General features: G+C 30.0%; 1 long non-coding RNA gene across 2 annotated transcripts; it reads right to left on the bottom strand.

Annotated features, from left to right (window-relative positions):
• Positions 1-9038, bottom strand: LOC143081584 (uncharacterized). Of its 2 annotated transcripts, none has more exons than XR_012979972.1 (3): positions 8882-9038; positions 771-912; positions 1-362 (listed from the first exon to the last, which is right to left on the bottom strand). It is a non-coding gene; the product is annotated as an uncharacterized LOC143081584 (long non-coding RNA). The 2 variants fall into 2 exon arrangements; XR_012979971.1 differs by lacking the exon at positions 8882-9038 and adding an exon at positions 2066-2193.
• Between the last annotated feature and the right edge of the window lie 8983 nt (positions 9039-18021).

Raw genomic sequence — 18021 nt, 5'->3', positions numbered from 1 at the left:
TTATACGTACGAGATCATAATTTTATTTTATTTATTAATCTTTTAATTGAATTCTACAAACAAAGTAATACTATTTTTACTACATAATAAGGTTAACAGATCCATAAATATTTTTTTTATAAACAACAATACTGAAAACAAACTAAAAATACAAAAAAGAAATATATATTAAATCTTACATTTGAAAATACAAAGGATATCACACATACAAAGGATATCTAACATATAAATATCTATTTTACTATATACAGATGGTCCATAAAACAACTTATTTCTTAGCACATACACAAAAACAAAGGCATAAAAACACAAGTCCTCCAATCGAGCCGCCCACTGACGCACCGATGGTTATACTTGCATTCCTAAAACGATAAAAAAAAATCAAAATAAACAAAAAACATATATAAGCTCATGAAATTTTCACGTAGGAGTTTCATTCTGTAATGTTTTTTTCGAATTTGAATTCCAAATGTTTACTAACACTTGCAATTGTATTGTTTGTACATTTTACTTTCATTTTTGAAATGATAACGTCACCATACAGATCCCGATATATGTCATTGCTTAGATTGTGCCTCGAATTTAAGAATTGATTTTGGATTGAATGTCATCTATTGTGGTAACGTTATTAATATTTTTCCTAAAACCGTATGAAAATTCAGTATTATGCAATGTCAGATGAACTTCACATAACAACAACAAAAGATTTAATAATTGAAAAAAAACACATAAAATTATCATCAGTTGTCAAATAATAAATATGCACTTACCCGCCTCCTCCATCGTCATAGTAGTAGTACAAACAGTACTCTGATCCAAGGGGACCTGCACAGTACCCATTACAGTATGTCGTGTAATATGTACTATAATAAGAGTTATACTTATAACACGTATCACTTGCTGCGCATATACCTAAAATAAAATAATAAACATGTTAAAGTAAAGCGTAATGTCATTCGGTTTGAATTTTATCAAAGTTGTAATGGTAATAGTTCCAAAATATATTTTGTTTTCAATGTCACTTGACACTGAGTATTGGGTTGTTTAAATGCGTCGTTCAATTTAAGAATAGCTAAAAAGTTTCTAACTTGAGCTGTTTGACTTTCAGCCAAAAGTGTTTTGGCTTTTTTCCAACAACAGATGAGAATGAGCTCAAGTTACATCATGTATATATAATTGCGTTTTCATTATTTTGACCACATAATTGACACCACCCACGCATGTGCATAACGTTCCTATAAGGCAATTAACAACCAATCGTTGATAAGTCACGTGACATAACAACGATTGCTTGTGGTAAAAATAACTTCACAAACAATTAAAAACTGTAGACTTCAAAATCAAAACATCAAAACAAATGAAAAGAAACAAAACAAAATTACAAATGACACAGATATTCAATTTATAAAAAAAATCTCAGCCTAGCTACTTAACATTTATACATAGCTATTACAAATAGTTTTCATATTTTACTACCACTGGATCGATACCTCTGATGGTGGACAGATAATGCCGAAAAGGTATCACCAGCAAAAAAACGCGAATTAATTGTTATAACAATTTGCTGTTACAAAATTTTGTAAATTATTAAAAAATAAGGAATATATCTCCCTAATACCAAGCATTGATTCCCTGTTCGAATTTGGTTTATGAGTTTTTCTTTTCTTTTTTTTAAATAATCTTCGGATTTTCGACTATCGTAGTTTTGACCACTCAAGATACATATTTGTCTAAATGTGCATCTGATGTATAAAAAATCGGTATCATTAATGTTAATTCATAAGAATTTAGGTCTTTAGTTCTTCTTTTAATTTAATAGCTAGATATTCTTTTTGATCGTCTACTTTTCGTTTAGTTTTAAAAAATGTTTTAAAAAACAAAGAAGTAGTTATACATAATTGATCCCTCATAAAAGTTTTGCATACCTTGCTTAAATTATTAGTTGATCTGTTGCAATTCAACATAAAAAATAAAAATTGTTTAGATTTTAATGTTTAATGTGTTTGTTTGTTTTTCAAATGATAAAAATTGAAAAGTATTTTCCATTCCCATGTCCAAAACTTACCCAACAAGAGAAGACATATGAAACTACTGCTGAATTTCATGTTTCCAATGATTTCTCTGGGCCGTTTCACCTTTATATAGTATGTAAAGCAAACAAATGGTTACCAACAATCAGCCAATTAAATGATATGAACTTTGAACCATTCTTTCAAGGAACTTTAAACGTTTTCAACGAATTTTAAACGTTTTAAATGATTATGACACCTGTCAATTATGTATTGATATCAAAACTGGACACTATATCTAAATATTTTAATCTGTTCGGTTATGTTTGTAGATGCGCATTCGAAATATATGATATACAACGCCCTCAATTTCGTAACCTTAAAAAAATGGTGTGATAGCTGACAAAGTATGTTGTAAATAAAAGCAACAGTAGTATACCGCTGTTCATAAGCCATAAATTCATTAAGAGAAAAAGGAAACCATGGGAAGTATATCAACTATAAGAGGAAAACAATGAAATAACAGAACAGAGAAGTGCAACAAAAACAAATAAAAATCAAACATGCGTAGAAACGGACAATTAGATAACAACTGCCATATTCCTGACTTAGTACAGGACATTTTAAGAAAATTTGTGGGCTTAACCTGTACTTGTGGCTAGCAAAACCTTCGTGCTTTATGGCAATTCAAATATACCGCTTAAATGACAACATTACATGACGGGAGCAGAGTATAAATAAATGCAAAAACACCAAAGAGAAATACATAAATGAATATTATAATAGTACATTCTTTCAACATGTTAATCACAGAATAACAACGAATAACTAAGGAAATATAGGACAGTACACAAAAACAGTTTTATAGAATTACGAAGTGTGTGTCTGTAACACTAACGGATCAAAGCGACAAACAGTAACGTCAGAGGTAAAATTCTAAAAATTAGATATAAATTAAGATTAGATTTCTAACTGTGTTATTTTATAACAATTACAAGAATATTAGTATTGAATTGTGTTAATAATAGTGCAACTAACTATGTCGACCTTTCTTTTATCTATTATATAAAATATATACATTGTTCTTTATATATTCTAATCATGAGCATATGTTTCGTTCACATACCCACGATCATTATCTGCCATTAACACTATGCATCAAACTGAATTCAAAGGACTAGATGCAATTTGTACATATCAAAATATGCACATCAAATAATATTGTCATGATAAAAAAAATTAACCTACGTTACCTTTTTTTTTAATTTACAACACATAATAAATATGTAAAAAGATGGTTATTCTTATTTTACTTCGTAGCCTGTTGCTCTTCACTATCGTGCAATTAGGTTTGATTTTGATTATTTGAAAATGTTTTGCGAAGATAAATACATAACTACATATTTTGTACTGGATTTCCAAAGACGATAAAAAAAATAATATTTATTGAATTTATCTAAATGTTCCTTTAATATTTTAATTCAGTTTTGTGATTATATAATATTGTGGGCTTGCAAATATATAGTAATGTATTGACAAGTATACTAGTAACTTTATAATGTTAAGAATTGTGTCTTAAATTGAGGCATAAATAATTTATAATGAAAAAATTAAAATTTCAAAATCCTCGAAATTTCAGGGATGATATTTTATTCTTATGATGTCAAGTCTTGCCATCACGTTTTTGCACAAACGTCTAAAGCTAATAATTATGATTATGGAAAATTATAAAGCGCCCTATATAAAAAATACAATAAAACTACTCTAATGCGCTGAACATACGACATGGTAATTAAAAACTGATTTGCAGAAGTTTATGCCATGTGCAATTTCATTTCTGATGGACTAATTGTCAGCTCTTTTTTTGTATTTTTCATAAATACATAAAGTGAAAAATGCTTCAATTCCTTTTGAGATAAGTTGATGTATATATATATATATATATATATAATTATGTTTATACCTATTACTGTGTTTACTGATCTCAGGAGTTATTTGTTGTTAAACGTCAGGTCTTTATTTATTAGAGTTATTTTCTTGCTATCAATATTTAAAATTTTCAAGATATAGATCTTGTTAGAATTATCTGATTAAGAAACTGCGATATATAGTAAAAAATATTTTAACTCTTAAATTGTTTCCATAGTTTGCTAAATCGATCTAATAACTTCTTCAAGGCAAATATTTTGACATGTGACATAAACTCCAAGTAAACAACTAGTTGGGTGATTATTTAAAACAAAAATGGTTAACATCATACAGAAAGGCAGGTCTCAATAAACATACATGTAGCTAAAATATTGAGACAAAAATAAAGGGTTTGGTGCTGTATTTTGATATAACTGTCGTATTAGACTTGTTATCTCAATAAATTAATCAATGTAATTACATGTTTGTACTTAAATAAAATTCAAAATTTGTCGTTTGATACAGTGCTTTTTGTCCGCAATTTGCTGTTTGTTCTCTTTTGCATTTTGTCCGATAATTTTGCTTGTTGTCCGACACTTTTGCTCTTTATCCGTTGCTTTTTGTCTGTTTTGCTTTTTGTCCATTGCTTTTTGTCCGTTTCGCTTTTTGTCCGATAATTTTGCTTTTTGTCCAACACTTTTGCTTTTTGTCTGTTGCTTTTTGTCCGTTTTGCTGTTTTAGCACACCTGGCTCAGAGGACTAACTGAGATTTACTCATCACTAGGCATCCGTCGTCGACGACAATTTTACAAAAATATTCTCCTCTGAAACTACTGGCACACTCATCCTTAAGGTATCTAGTTTCGAAAAAATATCCGATGACCCCGCCCAATAATCAAGATGACCACCATGTTTAAAAATAGAACTTTGGGGTAAAATGTAGATTTTGGCTAATATCTCTGAAACCAAAGCATTCAGAGCAAATCTGACAAGGAGTAAAAATGTTCATCAAGTTAATATCTATCTGCAGATTTTTTTTCGACACATCGGATAACAATTTTTAGGGTCGCTGCCCCTTTATTGGTAATTTTATATAAAAAAAAAATAGCAGATTTTGGTTTTTATTTGAATGAAGTTTTATTTTTAAGTCGTCATAACGACTAAGCCTACTTTATTTTCTTTTTTATTATAATACTTTTTTTTAATTCATTGATATTTTCCACCTGTATCACATATTAATTTCTTAAATTCAACCGTCTGGGTAATCGAGGCCTGTTTCAGATTTGATTTTATTTCTCTTTCTTTTTTGGGACTAATAACTGGGGATACAGTCATCTATCTTTGGTAGGTACATGCATATTCCGATGAAATTGCGTTCCAAACACTCATTAATGCTGCATATGCAGTCGTACTATGACGGAAGATGCTGATGTAATTGTACAAAAAATAAACGTAAAAATGTAAAGAAATATCAATTTCATTTAGGATATGATGAAAATAAACTAAACAATAATGAAATAATAAATGTTCCAAATGTATAAAGATAAGATAAAGATATTTTATTTCCTAATCAAAGGGCTCATAACAAGCATGTAATCACATAAAGTAAAAATAAAAAGCCTTTCTCTCCCACTCGCATACACTCACACATACAACTATCGTTCTGATTAAGGATGATTGATTTAACAGTACAACATATAAATGAGAAAATAAAATACAGATACAAATGTATTTCTATTTTTTTATGAGGAGAGTCAGTTGCCTACATTGTATATATGGATAGGCAAACATCAGAACAAAAAAAATATAGTTGCAAATATCTTCATATGGTATTCAAATTCTGTACGCAGATGAAATACGCTAAAAAGGTATTTTACAAAAGGTGGTTGATCATTTTAAACGTCAGGTCTAAATGATCATACATGTATCTAAAATATTGAGACTCGCATTAGGGGTTTAGTTCTAGATTTTGATATACTGCCGTATTAAACTAATGATGTCAATAAATTATTGAATGTAATTACTTAAATAAATTTCCACATTTCGTTCTAAACACTCATTAATGCTGCATATGCAGTCGTACTATGACGGGAGATGCTGATGTAATTTGTACAATAATAATAAACATAGAAAAGTAAAGAAATGTCAATTTCCTTTAGGATATGATTAAAATATACTAAACAATAATGAAATAATAAATGTTCCAAATGTATAGGCAAACATCAAAACTATGAAAAACATTGTGCAAATATCTTCATATGGTATTCAAATTCTGTACGCAGATAAAGTATGCTTAAAACGTATTTTACAAAAGGTTTGTTAATCATTTCAAAAGTCAGGTCTAAATAATCATACACGTATCTAAAATATTGAGACTCAGATTAGGGGTTTGGTTTTGGATATTGATATTACTGTCGTATCAGACTAATGATCCCAATAATTACTTAAATAAAATTCCACATTTCGTTCCAAACACTCATATTTTCTGCGTATGCAACCGTGCTATGATGGAAGATGATGATTTAGTTGTACCAAAATATACATATAGATTAATGAAGAAAATTTATTTTTCACATTAGAGTTAGGATAAAAATACACTTAAAGACACTGAAATAATACATTTTCCCGATGCATAGGCAATCAGAATTATGAAAATATATAATTGCAAATGACCTCATATTGTATGTAGAAACTGTTGGCAGATAAAGTATGGTAAAAACAAATAGTTTTATTTTATCCAATTAAATATATAGGTCTTGATACTAAAAAATGTAAACACTAGTATTGTATATCAACTAAAATACATAAAAACAATAAAATTTAACTGATGTGTGAAGCAAATTCGACGATTTTATAAATGACCAGATATTGATTTGCACGGTCATCGAATCTTTTAAGTCAAATACATTTCCTATGATTCAAATAACTAAAACCGCGTAAATTCGTTGATTAAAACATGTTTCCATCAAAGGGAGTGTTTGTTTAAAAGTTTTGATAAACTTTTAGATGCATATTAAAAAAAACATTTACAAACAAATTTTAAAATGTATACAAACAAATTTTAAAAATTATAATATAATTTTTTAATTTGTTTGTACAGTTTTTTTTTTAAATTAAACCGTAAAAAAATATCTATTGTTTTAAAGTATGAATTGAAATAGACTTGGAGAATAAGTCTCCGCTAACATCGATATATACAAATAAGCTCTCAAGTAAACTCGTCATAGATACCAGGATCAAAATTTTATATATACTTTTGTTGATAGTTTGACAGTTTGGTAGACTGGCATTTTGTCAGTTATGAAGTTTATCATTAAATGCAAAGAATTTAAAGCTTTCAATAAAATACACGACACATAATTAAAACATATGAATATTGATATCTGACATACTTATGTCTTGTGAGCATCTAGACGATTTCAGGTGGTAGACTTAAAAAACATTCTTTTATTTTCGAATTTTAGGGACCGAAAAGTTGTCGCAGCGTGAAATCAGTTAACGTTTTGCACACCAATACAGATAGATGATCTTCTATGGTAATACATGGAGAGTCAAACAGTAGAATTTTGCCTTGTATTACAAGCACTTTGTCGATCATCATAATTTTACCATTTTAGCCATGGCGTTGTCAGTTTATTTTCGATTTATGAGTTTGACTGTCCCTCTGGTATCTTTCGTCCCTCTGGAAATCTTTATTTTGAAATTGCATAGTATTGCCCCCATTAGTACCAGGGACATAAGTACAATAGAAAAAGACTTCGTGCATTATTGTGTTTAACCATGTCAATTAACTATTAGTTTTATGATTTTGAAATCCACTTAGGTTCCAAACTAACATACCTTATTCGTAGAGATGTCAAATCATGACTTTTGACATAGATTTTAAATCCATTTATTATTAATTAGCAGTAGGATTTCTAAATAGAATGAATCTATTGTAAATGAACAGTGCGGTGAGAATGCTTTAAAAAATATATAATTATAAATACCAAACAGAACTTCAGGTTAAGGAGTAATTCATGTATTTAAAATATTGAGACACACATTTAGGGTTTGATTCTTGGTGTTGATATTACTGTCGTATCAGACTTATAATCTCAATAAATTTCAAACTTTTTTCGTTCAAAATACTTCTTCGTGCTACGTATGCAGTCGTGATATGACCGCAGATGATTTAGTTTGTACAAAAAATACTCGTAGATTAATACAGAAATATTTTTTTCGCTTAAAGTTAGGATAAAAATACCCTGAAGAAGACTGAAATGATAAATTTTGCCGATGTAAAGGCAATCCGAATTATGAAAATAATAATTGCAAATGACTTTTTGTATGTAGAAACTGTTAGCAGAAAGAGTACATTAAAAACGAAATAAATTTGGTTTTATTTCATTCATAAAGATGTTAGTCTTGTTATTAATTAATGTAAATCTTATACTTGATACAAACGAAAACACTTAAAAACAAATAAAATTTAACTATAAGTGTGTCATATATTTCACTGTGTTTTTAAATGACCAGATACTGATTTTTCTAGTTCATCGATTCTGTTTGATAATTCATTTAAATAACTACACCGTGTAATTTCATTGAATTCATACATATTTCCAATTAAGGAAGCCTATGTTTAAACTTTTTGATAAACGTTGCGTTGCGTTTTTGAATACATATGGGGATTTTCAATTCATTACTTTTTACAGATAGATGATAGAACATCGGTTGAAAAATTTATATGTTGATAGAAAAAAATAAAATGTTATTTCGTTACTGTTGTCAATTGAAAAAGACAAAACGGAATATGAAATATGGAATTTCAGTCAATTGTAATAAGTTAAACGCATAAAATATAAATGAAACTTTAAAATCTGTGGTCCTTCGTTATTTACATATTAAATCAAATATTTTTGTCTGTAACTGCCAAACACAATTTTTTTTTTACTTTATAGAAAAGTGGTACATAACCTTACCTTTTAATGCGTCGGAAATCCACCATACTATTTATCATTATACGTGCATTTTCCTTCGATTTCAGTGTTTTTGTGACTTTACCTTTTTGTATATTCTAACAGTCCTTTTTGAAATTAAACTCTTATACTCCCTTCATTTGTAACAGATTTCATTTAAAAAAAAAAAGTAATGCAGCTAGAATTGTACCAATATAATAAGAATGCATTCACCCAATCGTGTACCATTAATGTGAAGTACTAAGAATCGCGTAGTTATTCTATGTTAAAGGAAGTAATTGCAGATAATAGGTTTTTTTTATTCTGACCGGTTCAATTGGTTATTTTCTACGTATTACTTTTTCGGCACGTATTTTTGTTTATTCTGTTCTATGAAAAAAAAACCTTTTATAATACATAATGCATTGTATGACTAACTTCAAAGTATTTTCGCTTTTCATTTGCAATACCTGATAGCGGGGAAAATTGTTAAAATGTTCAATGTTTTATTCATTATAGTTACAACTCAGACATATTTAGTATTATATGTTTTTTATGATACCTTATAGTAACAAGAAATAACATCATTTCTGGTTTTGACTGATGTTTAGTTTTAAGATTCGAGAAAAAGGGCGTGCTAATTCATCAGATTTGAGGAATATTAGTATAGCGATTGTGTGCATGCATACTTGTTGAAGTTCGTATTTATGACGATAGTTTTGTGAAAATGCATGATGACAGAAAAATTATCTTAATATTTAATAAGGATGATATACAATTTCCTTTACTGCAGATTTATATCATCATATACTTTTTTTATGAGAGAAAGAGTTTTATTAGTTTGATATCTGTACTTATATTTATCTTATGTATGTCTGATTGTTCAGAACTCTTTTTAGATATTTATTACTAGCAGAACTCTTTTAATAATGTCTTAGGACTCGCAGAATTCAAATAGAAAGGCTCATAGTTCTCCCAGATCTGGACTATATGCCTTTTGTGTTTTTTGTACGTTGCTATCATTCTTTGTATCGATCTCGTGAGCTGCGACCTCCACAACTGATTCGTATACGGTAGTTTGTTCTTATGTTGTGTCATTGTTATTAGTTAGGGAGGGTTGAGTGCCCGTATGCATTTCATACCCCGCATAATTATCTATGTGCAAGTCGGAACCCTGAACTTGAGGCTTGTTAAGAGTTGTAAATAACGAAAAGATAATTAAAATTTAAAATACTTAACTTATAAGGCTAAATAACCACATTTTCACACAGACACACCATGTCCAGCGTTTCGGTATTGTGTGTACAGATCGAAGAGGGACGTAATGGGGGTACCTTCATGACGAATAACGGTAAAAAAAATCTTGCCAAATGACGGCTGTTTTTGTGCATGACGAAAAAATGTACACTTTCATTAAACGATAAGTAAATTGATTGATTTCGATTATCTAATCGCGTTATTTTTTTTTTACAAAAATAAGTATATTTTAACAATTTTAACAAATGACGGTAAAATGTCTGTTTGGTGCCAGACGGTAAAGAGCATAGCCGTTCATACCCTCATCGAAGTGTTGTGTCTTTATTTCGTATTATTCTCCAACAGTCATAAAACTTAGCAGGAATGTTGATTTTGGTATAGTTGACATAGCCAGTGGCATGTAAAGGAGCTATATTGTATATGTATGATCATAAGGCGGACTTTCGTTAATAAAATGCACTCTTCTGTCGTGTTTTGATTTGTGGGTTTTCACATCTAACAACGCATTGATAGTACATCTGACTCGGGTGATAGATTTACATTATTTGCGAATGTATCTTTTCACGACCTTCCATAAGACTGGTAATGTGTGTATCTACTTTAACGTTTCCTTTTTCGCAAGTTTATACACAATTTTAACTCTGAGGGCAGAGCTCATGGCTTGAATGTATATAATTATTGCCTTGTCCGTTGAATATGCTCGAGGTTTTGATATCAATGTCGAGTCAGACTACAAAAAAGATAATTTACGTTATATGTTGTTAAATGGTCTGAAAAGTAAACTTTTAATGTTTTCTCTAACTTGAATGTTAACTTTTTTCGTTGAATTTCTTCAAGTGCAATGACGGTAGACGATAATTTATTATGAAAAAAAAGATGCACAGATTTTTTTCGTATAACTTATAGGTTTTTTAAAGGTACACTGAAAGATACTGAACTGAATCATTTTACTGATTTACAGGCATGCAATCAGAACTATGAAAATATATATAACCCTAAACACTATAGACAGCATAATCCATTTTCACTACAAATTAAACAACAATTTAGAACAGGTGTACCGGAAATTCGACTTGTTTGACATTGATGTGCATGGTCAGCGATTCTGCTTTATACTTCTTTCATTAAAATACATTTCTTTTGATTTAAATATACAAACCATGTTATTCGTTGAATTTAAACATATTTCCATTTAAGGAAGTGTTTGTTCAACGTTGTAATGCGTTTTAAAAAAACATGTAGATGACGATTTTTAAATCATATTACTTTTATAAATTGTGTCTATGTAAACCGCTTAAAAAATATATATTTGAACGAAAAATGTTTTTAATCTAAGTTTGAATTGAAAAATATAAAATTTCTATGGAAAAAAAAAACAAATTATATAAAAATCACAATGAGTAGAACGCATTAACCATGAATAAAAGATTTAATGTACGTAATCTTGTTTGTCAAAAACTTCAAAACCATTTTTTTTTACCTCGTATTTATTGAAAAGGTGCTACATAATCACCTTTTCTGTTAATCGTGAAGGTAAGATGACAATAATAGAGTTCTAATTGTATATATCCAGCCTAAAAGTCATTTGTGAAACGAAACTATCCTATTACTTTAATTTGAAATAGATTGGATTCAATATCTAACAGCATAACTTATGGCACTGTATTTCTGATAATCACTAAATTGTTTTTACTTTGATCGGTCATGTAGGATATTTTCCATCTTCGATAGGCAAGGAGAGGAGGGGAGTGGGTATCAACCCTTTGCTAGAGAAGATGGATATTTTCTTACTTAAAACATATATTCTGCAAGTAATTTTGTTTATTCTGTTCTACAATAAAAGTTAAATTACATCATTTTATTGCAGATATTGATATTTTTGCTTTTCATCCTGAGTATGTGATGATGATATCGAGGGATATTGTTTATAGGTCCAATGTTTTTGTCTCAAAGTTTTTACAACAAAATCATATTTAGTATTATATGCTTTACCAGATGACATTTCGATTCGATGAAAAATTGTGAAATTGTTGGAAAATGTACTAGTAAATGGTATACACTCTTTTGTTTTCACATTCCGGTAGAATTTGAAAATTTAAAATGTTTATCCTTTGAGTGAAACAAAGCAAATAAAACACTCGGATTGTTGCAGAGAAACATCACAATTTCATCAACAAAAGTAAAAACCAAGCTTATATTGGACTAATACCACCACAATTAGAATATGCTTAATGTGGAATTTTTAACTTTTTGGAATTTTGGATCCTCAATGCTCTTCAACTTAATACTAGTTTTGCTTTATAAAAATTTTGATATGAGCGTCACTGATGAGTCTATGTAGACGAAACGCGCGTCTGGCGTACTAAATTATAATCCTGGTACCTTTGATAACTATTTACACCATGCACTGGGTCGATGCCACTGCTGGTGGACGTTTCGTCCCCGAGGGTATCCAGTAGTCAACACTTCGGTTTGACATCAATATCAATAATGTGATTATTTTTTTAAATTTCCTTTTTACAAAACTTTGAATTTTTCGACAAACTAAGGATTTTTTTATCCCAGGCATAGATTACCTTAGTCTTATTTGGCACAACATTTTGGAATTTTGGATCCTCAATGCTCTTCAACTTTTACTAGTTTGGTTTTTATAAATATTTTGATATGAGCGTCACTGATGAGTCTTATGTAGACGGTCCGCGCGTCTGGCGTACTAAATTATAATCCTGATACCTTTGATAACAATTTACACCACTGGGTCGATGCCACTGCTGGTGGACGTTTCGTCCCCGAGGGTATCACCAGCCCAGTAGTCAACACTTCGGTGTTGACATGAATATCAATAATGTGGTCATTTTTATAAATTTCCTGTTTACAAAACTTTGAATTTTTCGAAAAACTAAGGATTTTCTTATCCCAGGCATAGATTACCGTAGCCGTATTTGGCACAACTTTTTGGAATTTTTGATCCTCAATGCTCTTCAACTTTGTACTACTTTGGCTTTATAAATATTTTGATATGAGCGTCACTGATAAGTTTTATGTAGACGAAACGCGCGCCTAGCGTACAAAATTATAATGCTGGTACCTTTAATGACTACTTAACTGTTTGGGAGTCGAACTCAGTAACAAAATGATCTATCTACAAGAGGGGCGACAGATACCAGAGGGACAATCAAACTCATAGATTGAAAATAAACTGACAAAGAAAGCCATTGCTAAAAATAGAAAAAGACAAAATAGGACAGATACAAAGAAGAGCTGCAAAATATATGTCACAACTACGTATAAAGCAACTGCTATAGTGTCACAAAACTGATAGATCACATACAATGGAAATCACTACAACGACGAAGAAAGGAAACCTGTATAGTGGTGTTCTATAAAATAGAGAACAATATGGTAGCGATATCAAAAGAATGACGACTCACACCACCAGTGCGAAAAAGGAGAAATATATATTCTAATGCATACCAAGTACCACACTCACGTTTTGATGCACATAAGATTACCATATACTATAAGGGACTGGAACGTCTTACCACCGAACATCCCACAGACAAACCTCTTGATACTTGCAAACTACTACTGTTTTAACCAGGATTTTTTTGTTTAAATTTAAAGATCACTTATATATAGTTATTTACACGGTTTCACAGCACAAAGATTGATTACTTGAGTTCTTCTCATGCAAACGGAATTTGATAGAAACATATATATTAGCAGAATTTTCAGATTGTTTACGGAGGCTATAACCAGACAGATACAGAAAAACATGTAAAGCGGAAATTGGACCTATCGCTTATTATTACTACGCAAAATATTAATAGCATAGCTATAAAAAATATATAGCTAATTGGTGGCGTATATGACTTTGTGAATGAACTCCATGTATTTGACATGATTGATATAAAATATGACCAATCTACATCGTGCGACAATCCACCAGCACATTGATGACTATACGTCGGCGCATCACAAACAGACACTAATGAAAAGATAACAATTTTAGATGCAATAATCAAAAATAATTTTGTGAAAAAATAAAAGATAAACACATTTGCATATATTTACAAACAGGGAAGATATTTAATTATACTGGCTTTGGATCAGTATTTTAAAATGATCCAAAGAGTTGACTCTGATGATGTTTTGTGGAGAAAACAAAAATCACAAAAAAATGAACTCCGAAGAAAATTAAAAGCAAAAAGTCCCTAATCAAGTGGCAAAACCAACAGTTCAAACACATCAAACGAAAAGACAACAACTGTCATAATCATGACTTGATGCAGGCATTTTTTATGTAGAAAATGGTGGCTTGAACCTGATGTTATAGCTAGCCAAACCTCTCACTTGTATGACAGATACATCAAACTCCATTATATTGACAACGACGCGTGAACAAAAAAAACAGACATAACGGGTAAAAAGTCAAAAAATAGGGGAACAGTAGTCAACATTGTGTTATAATCTTAATCACTAAAAACAACAACTATATAAAAAAGATGCACAAAATGACATATAGACCAAACAAATAAGCAAAACTTAAAGACAAGAATACACAAATTTACCAAGTACAATAACACAATGACGGGATATATAAGTACAGATCTACGTCATATGTGTATCAAAGAAAGATAACAAGGCATATAGACAAAACACATAACAAAAATGAAAGACAAGCATACCACCATGTTTTACAATGGCACAATAACGGGATTTATAAGTACAGAGCCCTGCCATATGTATCGAAGTAACACCAAAAGGCATACAGACAAAGAAAATCAGTAAAAATGAAAGACAAGAATACGAGAACTATCACAAACAATAACATAATGACATGATGGGACAAGTTATACAAGTATCTTAATTACAATAAACACAAACAAATATTAAACAAAGAGGCACAAAAAGACATATATCAAATTGAACACACACATTCATTGATTTCTTTTTTTTTTTAATATTATCTATGTACTGTAACGTTAAATCCACCCAACGATTGAAAGATGTTTTAAAGTACAGCTATTTGTAAGATCCAGGCAGGGGGTGATTCATGTATGTCTCAGAACTGCTTTATTCTTTTATATAATAGTTAGCTAAGATTGAAATAAAGTTTGCAAGCTTTTTTTTTTAATTTTGTTGAACGGTTGCTATGGAAACATGCAGCCATTTTTTTGAGGAATTTATGATGAAATCAGGCATGAAAATTGGAAAATGTCTACTTTTTGGTTGCAGCAATTTTATGGTAATGACAATTTCAAGAAAAAAATAATTTCAACATATAATAAGGCATTATTTGAAGTTTATATTTTGATGTTGAGGTTATGAAATTTTTTTTTGATATAAGGCTAAAATGGTATTTGAAAAGGTGCAAAAATCTGTATTTTGACATTTTCTGAAAATAGCTTAAATATCATATTTTAAATCAAGGAAAAATTACATTGAGCAGACAAGTTCATTATAAACTATGATTGCATCTTAAAGTTCATACATTGAATTATTTAAAACAGGAAAAAAACATCTGGGTTTTTTTGAAAATTTTTGTTACCATGGCAACAAAAATTGGTAAAATTCAAAAAAATGACAAAACCCAATACTTGTTCATTTTCAAAATTTTTGATATTTTTTTTTATATTAATGTAATTTAACAGACAATAAAACTTATGATTTGTTTGAAAATGATAAAAAAAAACATATAAGCTTTAATTTAAGTGGCTGAAAGACCATAGCAACTAAATGCAAACCTAGCAACCGGTCTGAAATTGCTGAATTAATTCAGAATCAGCATCAAATACATGGTTTTCTAGGTATTGGATACATATAAATAATGGAGTTTGAATTATATACTCAACAGTTAATTAGATAGTTAATTAACACTTGATCTCCGTTTGGTTACCATGGGAACAAAAAAGTTCAAATTTGATACAAACCATTATGTACCTTATAATATCTGTTTTGCAGCCCTGTGAATGGACTTCTTTCAACCATAATCAACAAGCAATTATATGTCTCTATATTTACAACTCATATTTCTTGATTTCATGAAAGGGTCATTTTGTTATTGTAATAACAAAGTATGGCATAGAAATTTTAGATGGAGAGACAGAGTTAATAATGTAGGACTGCTGAATTTGGTTTCCTCAAAAATTTGTATTCCTGGATTTTTCTTAATATCTCAAAATTCAAATTTTATTTTGGTCTAGAATCGTAAAAGTAAACGGTACGTCTAAAATTGCTAAGGACTCCTTAGTGCACTAAAGACCTATACAATGCCACTAAGGACTAGAAGGAGTGCTGTTATATATATTATTTTTACATATTATGGTAGAGATAGATATTTAATGCAAAAAAATCAATTTTTATAGAAAAATAATCATAAATAAATAAGATATTCAACATTATTTAGACGGTTCATTCCTCCTATTCCCACTTTTTTTTTATAAGACTCGTAAGAAGGAGGAAAACTTATGCAAACAAAGGATTATACTTAAGAAACTTTTAATTGGCCAATGTTTTTGGGATAGGAAATAGGTTATTTTTGTATATGTTTGAATTTTGTGTTTTTAATTCAAATAAAAATGAAAGAAATGGAATAAAATTGAGAATGGAAATTCTGAATAAGTGAAAGAGATAAAAACGCGACCATATAGCATAAAACAATCGAAATACAGAAATGTAGCAAATTATCTTATATTTCTTTTATAACTCAAATTCAAAAGTAAAGTCACGCAAGCATTATAATATGAAACAAACAATACAAGTAAACAACACTAAAGCAAATCACACATTGTAGCACACACATCAGAAGTCCACCGTATATTAGTCTATTAAAGTTTATTAATCTATTCAACGTGAATCGCTGCATCGCCAAACTGTACTGTTGTTACTTCTTGGGGGGTATTAATGCTGCATAGTGAATCATGGTTGAGGCCTAGATTCCTCATGTTTCAGTAGTTTTATTTGTTTAAAATGTTTGGTCGAGGGTGCTGGAATGTTTCGTCGACTTGCTTTGCCATCCCTTTAGATGATGTGTAGTCTCAGTCCCAGTATTGTGTAATGATCCCTTCAGTATTTTGTTTCATAGTCAGTATAAAAGGGGATGCAGTCTAATTAGTTGTGTAATTTCATTTTTTGTTTTGACCCTAAATGGTGACATCCCATTAGTCTGACAACCATTATTCCAACAGCCTATTTCTCCGACAGCCCATTATTCCGACAATGCGTTTTTATATGTGTATGGGTAAATTTTCTCTAAGTTTGCTAGATTTTGCATGTGTGTCTTGATCTACCTTCTTTCACTAGATCTTCGGTTCCCCTTTTTCGCGTATCAGGGGAGTGAGGTTTCCCCACTACCAACTACATAAATAAATATATCGGAGTTGGATAACACTACCCGCCCTTTTTCAAATTCATTACTCATTACATGACAGCCAAGTTGAACATTTTCGTCACATTTTTCTCAGGAACTACAATACAATGATTTCTGAAATTTGGTTTCAAGGTTTATAAAAGTCAGTTATACTGTGTGATGCTTTTTCAGATTCGCAACTCTAAAACTTCCTGTTTACCGAAATGTTTGGGCTGAGGTGTCATCAGTAGCTCGTACCATCAATGGTTGTTTTTGATTCATATGCTTTTTAAAGATCCTTTAATTTGGAAAATGAAATATTCTTTTCTGTTATATTCTATATACAGATTTCGAATTTAGTATATAGTATATAGAAAGTATTCGAACTACCTTAGCCTTATGTTATATATACAGAGTTATTTCTTAAAATATGTTATTACATATCTAAAAGTAATAATACAGAAAGACAAATTTTGTTTTACCCTGATACCCAGATACTTGACTTGATAAGTGTCGGACTTATTGGTTGTCGGAGTATTGGGCTGTCGGAACAATG

The sequence above is a fragment of the Mytilus galloprovincialis genome, chromosome 7 (assembly GCF_965363235.1).
Source record: "Mytilus galloprovincialis chromosome 7, xbMytGall1.hap1.1, whole genome shotgun sequence".
NCBI classification, from domain to species: Eukaryota; Metazoa; Mollusca; class Bivalvia; order Mytilida; family Mytilidae; genus Mytilus; species Mytilus galloprovincialis.
The sequence above is the reverse complement of the archived record's forward strand: the minus strand, read 5'-3'. Positions and strand labels throughout refer to the sequence as shown.